The 6,509-nt window shown below is 39.8% G+C and overlaps 1 long non-coding RNA gene and 1 pseudogene across 1 annotated transcript; one reads left to right on the forward strand and one right to left on the reverse strand.

Annotated features, from left to right (window-relative positions):
• The first annotated feature begins 3,697 nt into the window (after nucleotides 1-3,697).
• On the forward strand, nucleotides 3,698-4,372 carry LOC110749501 (uncharacterized). Its single transcript, XR_015835252.1, has 3 exons — nucleotides 3,698-3,776; nucleotides 3,867-3,983; nucleotides 4,095-4,372. It is a non-coding gene; the product is annotated as an uncharacterized LOC110749501 (long non-coding RNA).
• A 1,138-nt stretch (nucleotides 4,373-5,510) lies between these two features.
• On the reverse strand, nucleotides 5,511-6,305 carry LOC148295209 (secreted RxLR effector protein 161 pseudogene; annotated as a pseudogene).
• Nucleotides 6,306-6,509: the final 204 nt, after the last annotated feature.

Raw genomic sequence — 6,509 nt, forward strand, 5'->3', positions numbered from 1 at the left:
TGTGTCTGCCAACTTGTTAAGTGTTAACCAATTTGCAAAAGATAACAATTGTTATTTTATCCTTACTTCTGATTCCTTTTTTGTGAAGGACACGCTAACGGGGAAGACGCTTTTCCAAGGCAAGAGTGAAAATGGATTGTATCCATTTCGTCCGTCACTGCCAGTTTTTAAAGCATTTGCTGTGATTGGTGAACGTACATCCTCATTTGTTTGGCATCAACGTCTAGGTCATCCTTCAAGTGTTGTTTTTCAGAAAATTGCTTCCTGTGTTCCACTTAGTCATTCTGAGTCTAAATTTTGTTCTTCTTGCCCTATGGGCAAAAGTACAAAGCTTCCATTCTCTTTGTCTAGTTCTGTTTCGGTATTGCCTCTGCAATTGATACATTGCGATATTTGGACTTCTCCAGTTGTGTCAAATAAAGGATCCAAGTATTTTATCTTATTTCTAGATGATTGTACTCGATATACATGGATTTTTCCTATGCGCTACAAATCTGAAGCTTTATCCTATTTTCAAAAATTTAAAACTAATGTGGAAAATTTGTTGTCTGTTAGCCAGGTGCTTCGTATTAAATCTTTGCAAACTGATGGTGGTACAGAATTTTTAAGCAATTCTTTCCAAGATTTTTTACAAACACATGGCATTACTCACCGTATTTCTGTGCCATACACTCCTGAACAAAATGGGGCAGCTGAGCGCAAACAGCGTCACATAGTTGATATGGGTCTCACACTTCTTGCAACCGCTGGCATGTCTAATAATTTTTGGGTTGATGCATTTAATACCTCTGTTTATCTCATTAACCGATTGCCTGCTCGTCAATTAAACTATATCTCACCTTATCAAAAGTTGTTTGGTCGTCCTCCTTCCTATTCATATTTACGCGTGTTTGGTTGTGCATGTTACCCATACTTGCGTCCATATAATAAACACAAACTTCAATTTCGCTCCAAGCAGTGTGTCTTTATTGGTTATTCTCTGCATCATCAAGGTTACAGGTGTTATGATTCGCAGAATGGTCGTGTTTATCTTTCCCGCCATGTCGTTTTTGATGAAAATACATTCCCTTTTCAGCAGCGGTGCGCCTCATCTCTCTTGCCTTCGGATGTGTCTCCCACGGTGGTTCTTCCTTCTCCCCCACTTATTTCTTCCCCTCAGGTAACTGATTCTCCTCCTCTTTCTACTAATACGATGTCTAATTTCCCTTCTTCTTCTAGCTCCTCTCACTTATCTGATCAAAATTTGTTATCTTCTCCACTATCTGATAACCTCCTTGCTTCCTCTTCGTCTCCGCCACCAACCATCCAACCTCCTTCAGTCGTGTCCAACACACAATCTTCACCTCTTCTCCCAGCTCACAGTACTCCTTCTCCCATACCTCCTCTATCTCCATCTGGTTCCATTCCAGTTCCCCCTTCTTCCTCGCATATTGGTCATCCAATGGTTACCCGATCCAAATCAGGTATTGTCAAACCAAATCCAAAACATGCTATGCTAACCATGCCACAGGTACATGACACAGAACCCCGTACATTTGCCCAAGCCAATAAGGACCCACATTGGCGTCGTGCCATGTCTCTTGAATTCCAGGCGCTACAGGATGCTGGCACATGGACACTAGTTCCCCGATCTTCTTCAATGCATGTTCTTCCTTGCAAATGGGTATTTAAAATTAAGCAGAATTCTGATGGGTCAGTCGAACGTTATAAGGCACGCTTAGTTGCCAATGGTTTTCATCAACAATCTGGCTTGGATTACACAGAAACATTTAGTCCAGTCGTGAAGCACGTTACTATACGTCTTGTTTTGGCTTTGGCTGTCTCCAACAATTGGACAATCCGCCAGTTGGATGTTCAAAATGCCTTTTTACATGGACAACTTACTGAGGAGGTTTATATGCAGCAGCCCCGAGGGTTTGAGGATCCCATATATCCACAATATGTGTGCCACTTACATAAGTCCCTGTATGGCTTGAAACAAGCTCCACGAGCCTGGTTTCAACGTTTCTCTCAATATCTTACTGATCTCGGTTTCTTTGGCTCCCAGGCAGATCATTCATTATTTATCTATAATATTGACGGTGTTCTTCTCATCCTTTTAATCTATGTTGATGACATCTTGATTACAGGGAATAATTCTTCTCGTGTTGATTGGCTTATATCCTCCCTTAGTACAATTTTTGCCATGAAGGATTTAGGCCCTCTTCACTATTTCCTTGGTCTTGAAGCCTCTCGCACATCTCGTGGGTTATATTTGACCCAAACTAAGTATGCTTCTGAGCTCCTCAAGCGTATGAATTTGTTAGCTGCTAAACCATGTGTTACTCCTGTTGGTTCTGGTTCCAAACTCAGTTTGTATGATGGTGACTCTCTTCCAAATCCAACCGAATATCGCAGCATCGTTGGAGCCTTGCAATACCTTACACTCACCAGGCCTGACATCACCTTTGCAGTCAACCAAGTGTGCCAATTCATGCATAAGCCTAGCACTAGTCATTGGTCTGCTGTCAAACGCATCTTACGTTATATCAAGGGTACCTTGCATGAAGGCTTATTTTTTCAACCAGGTGATACTCATTTGACTGCCTTTTCTGACTCCGACTATGCTGGTGATCCCGACACACGTCGCTCCACAGGTGGTTTTTGCATATTTTTTGGGCCCAATTTAGTGTCCTGGAGTTCTAAAAAGCACCACACGGTTTCCCGTTCTAGTACTGAATCTGAGTACAGGCAACTTGCTATTACAGCTGCTGACTTGTATTGGGTTCGTCTCTTACTCCGCGATCTTCAGGTCACTCCTGTGCATCCTCCTGTGCTTTGGTGTGACAATATTAGCTCTCTAGCTTTGGCTTCCAATCCCGTTTTTCATGCTCGCTCTAAACATGTGGAGGTGGATTATCATTATGTGCGTAATCAAGTTGTTGATCGCTTTCTTGATGTCCGCTATGTTTCCACACATCACCAGCTTGCAGACATTTTTACCAAAGGCTTGTCTCTGCCACAATTCCAGTTTTTGAAGTCCAAGCTCATCCGTCCTAGGCCGCTGAGCTTGCGGGGGGATGATAGACAGAACACACGTGATAAAATGATGGGAAATGATGACACTCAACATTCTCTGGTCAAAGCCATAATGCCCACTTAAAATATCTTTCCAACATACTCAATGGTGTCTCCAACATACTCAATGATCTCTACCGTGATTGGTGGATGATATTTGTATATTATTTCTCATTGTAATATAATATAAATGATAGAATACAAACGGCAAAATTCAAGTTGCTCAAACATAGATTATTGTTATCTTTCACTCTTTCACCTATATATAGTATATTACGCTTAAATTAAGTTACTTGATTAAGTTATTTGTGCATGGTCGAGCAGCACAGCGAGAACGGCGAGATGAATGGACAACAACAAGAACGGAGTCGATGAGCAGCAAGAAGACAAGACAAGTCGAAGCCGATGAACGAAGATGCAAAGGTCGATCAGATGGAAACCGACAAGTCTGGCCCAGCAAGAACAGCTTTGAAGTTCCTTTCTCTAGGGCCTTCCCTGAAAGCAGAAGTAACTTCCTCCTCTGCAATTGCAAGTTTTGAATTATTAGGGCTTCACTATTTCACATTATCATTATTATTCAAATAATTTCAGAGAACAATTGAGTGATTTATGAGCTATGATCCCTTGCATTTTTTTGTGCAGGACCAAAACTGCAAAAAAATTGGCCCACCGTGAAATCGGCTTTAGAAAGTTATGGTATTTCATGCACACTGAATCTGGTAATTTATGTCATATATATTATCTCTTGTGTTGAGCTTGTATATAGATTAATCAGATTTTTGTATTTCTAATTTATGTACGGTGATCAGGTTGAGTGTTCCATGACAGCTTCACTGAGCAGTAAGGCTAGAGGAAACCCGCTGTATATGAATCTCAGGGCTAGGATGCTTCTGCTACTTCTCGCAATAGGTGTTCCTGCATATATGGTTAAGTTTATCTATCTTTAATTAATATTAAAAAAAATATGTATGCTGATTTTATTTATTTATGTGAGCTATTTGTATTAGTATTTGATGTGCACAGCATTTTGAATTCAGGCACTAAGAACACTGAGGCCGTGTCCTGTGATCCTGATGATTGGGCATGGATCTACTGGGCTTTGCTCAAAATTTCGCATCGAGAAGGTGACAAGACTTATTTTTCTTCCCCCTCCTCCTTTATCATTTATGTTTTTGGAAGCATTCCCTGTGGTTGTGATGCAGCACCTTTTGAAGCTTTTATTGTTTGATGTTAGGATTTAGAAAGGTTTAGAGTCGGTTTGGCTTTGGTGAAACATGGATTAATATGAGGAATATGAGCCTCTCTCTGGGTGTTGTGCAGGATCATTTTGTTGGAGATTTGCATAAACTCATCTTTCAGGCTTTTTCTAATCTCTAGTATCGTGTGCAGGAGCAATACCAAAAACGGCGGAAACTTCCCCTCGGCTCCACTCTACAGGTGCATAAAATGATCTAAATCCTGTTTCACTGATCTTCCACTCAAAAGAATAAAGTTACATGGATTCTTTTTGCTAGCTGTTCTGTAAGTTCTATATCACATGTAATCTATAAGCACTAACCTTGAGAAGCCATTAGAGCAAGCACAGCAACAGCAGCAAAACCCACGAACTAGCCTTGGTCTTCCTCTCTCTATGCACTCTAAATCTCTCCTGTATGGGTAGGAATGTGAGTCTGTTTTCAGTGCATGAGAGTGGGGACCGAAGCCTTAGTTTTATATGGTGAGTGCCTTGAGGTTCCTAGCCCATAAAGGATTCCTCAATGCTTATCCTTATCACCTTAAGAGTCCATAGCCTAATATAATAGATATTCCACAAGTGAGATAGAGCTCCAACTCTATCAAACTTATCCGTGTATATCCAGCTTATCTCTCCCTTGTATCCCTGATCAAGTTGGATTCCTAAACGGATGTGAACTCAAATAGAGTTCTTACATTCTCCCACTTGAGTGAAACATCCATTTAAAACTCTTCTTTAAAGATCAAGGATCATAACCTTGTGTGCACAATTTGGAAAGACAGCTTGATAACAATATCTATATCAAACTCACTGTCAAATATTACCAACTCAAAGGACTATAGACACGATAACCATTTCATGGTATCATCCACCTATAATCACAGCAAGAAGTAACATATACATAGAGTACCAACAAGCTATGTTCAACATCACATGATGAATAATCAAAACTTTGAAGTTATTCATTCATCATGCGAATGGTCCTCTTTATGATCAATATGTTTATACATATGATCTTACCTGCAGCTTAAATAATTTTACAACTTGAACTGTAAACTGTAATCATATTGCAAAATCAATGAAATTGAATCAATATTCATTTAAGAATCCAAAATGTTCCAGAATAATTTAACCAGAAGTCAAGACAAAACACTAGCTCAAACAACAAACAGAAAACTTAAACAAAATAGCTGAAATGAGAACAAGTCATCAACTCCCACTAGACCAAAGAATCTTCGAAACTGGACAGTAATCCCATATTGGTCACATGCCCATGAAAAACATTGTTTGGAATTGCTTTATTTAAGGGATCTGCTATCATTTCTGTAGTGTTGATATAATCAACAGTGGTTAAGCCTTCTCGAACCTTCTCTCTTACTAGCAAATACTTCACTTTCATATGCTTGAGTCCAGCAGACCTTTTATTGTTCTTGCAAAAGAACACTGCTCCTTTATTGTCACAAAACAGCTTAATAGGCTTCTCTATAGAATCAACTACTTTTAGGTCTTTTATGAAATTCTTCAACCACATAGCATGTGAAGTAGCTTCATAACAAGCCAAGTACTCAGCAAACATAGTAGATGTAGCTATATATGGTTGTTTTGCACTCTTCCAAGCTACTGCACCTCCTCCCATCATGAACACAAAACTGGAAGTTGATTGAGAAGTGTCTTTGCATCCTGCAAAATCTGAATCTGTGTAACCAACCAACTCCAAGCTATCTATTCTTTTGTAGACTAACATATGTCCTTTTGTTCTTTGCATATATCTCAACACTTTCTTTGCAGCCTTCCAATGTGCAATGCCCGGATCAGATTGATACCTGCCTAATACACTAATGGAAAATGCTAGATCAGGTCGTGTGCACACCTGTGCGTACATGATACTTCCTACTACAGAAGCATATGGTTTGTCCTTCATTTCTGCCCTTTCTACGTCATTCCTTGGACAATCTTCTTTGCTTAGTTTGTCTCCCTTTGAAACTGGAACCTCAGCTCCATTACTTTGAAGCATGTTTGTTCGGACCACTTTGCAAAACCCAAGGGAGGTGTCGTATAGCAGTGTAGCTCGGAAGTCCGAGTGTCGTATCCACAGAGAGCAGTGTAAAGAAAATAACAGAGATGAAAAAGAACAAGTATGATTGAGAGGTTGATTTATGCAAGATTTGATTTAGAGAAAATTTAATTGATTAAAACACTAAGGCATTGGGTTTCCACT

Source organism: Prunus avium, chromosome 4 (genome assembly GCF_965620075.1).
Source record: "Prunus avium chromosome 4, drPruAviu1.hap1.1, whole genome shotgun sequence".
NCBI lineage: Eukaryota > Viridiplantae > Streptophyta > Magnoliopsida > Rosales > Rosaceae > Prunus > Prunus avium.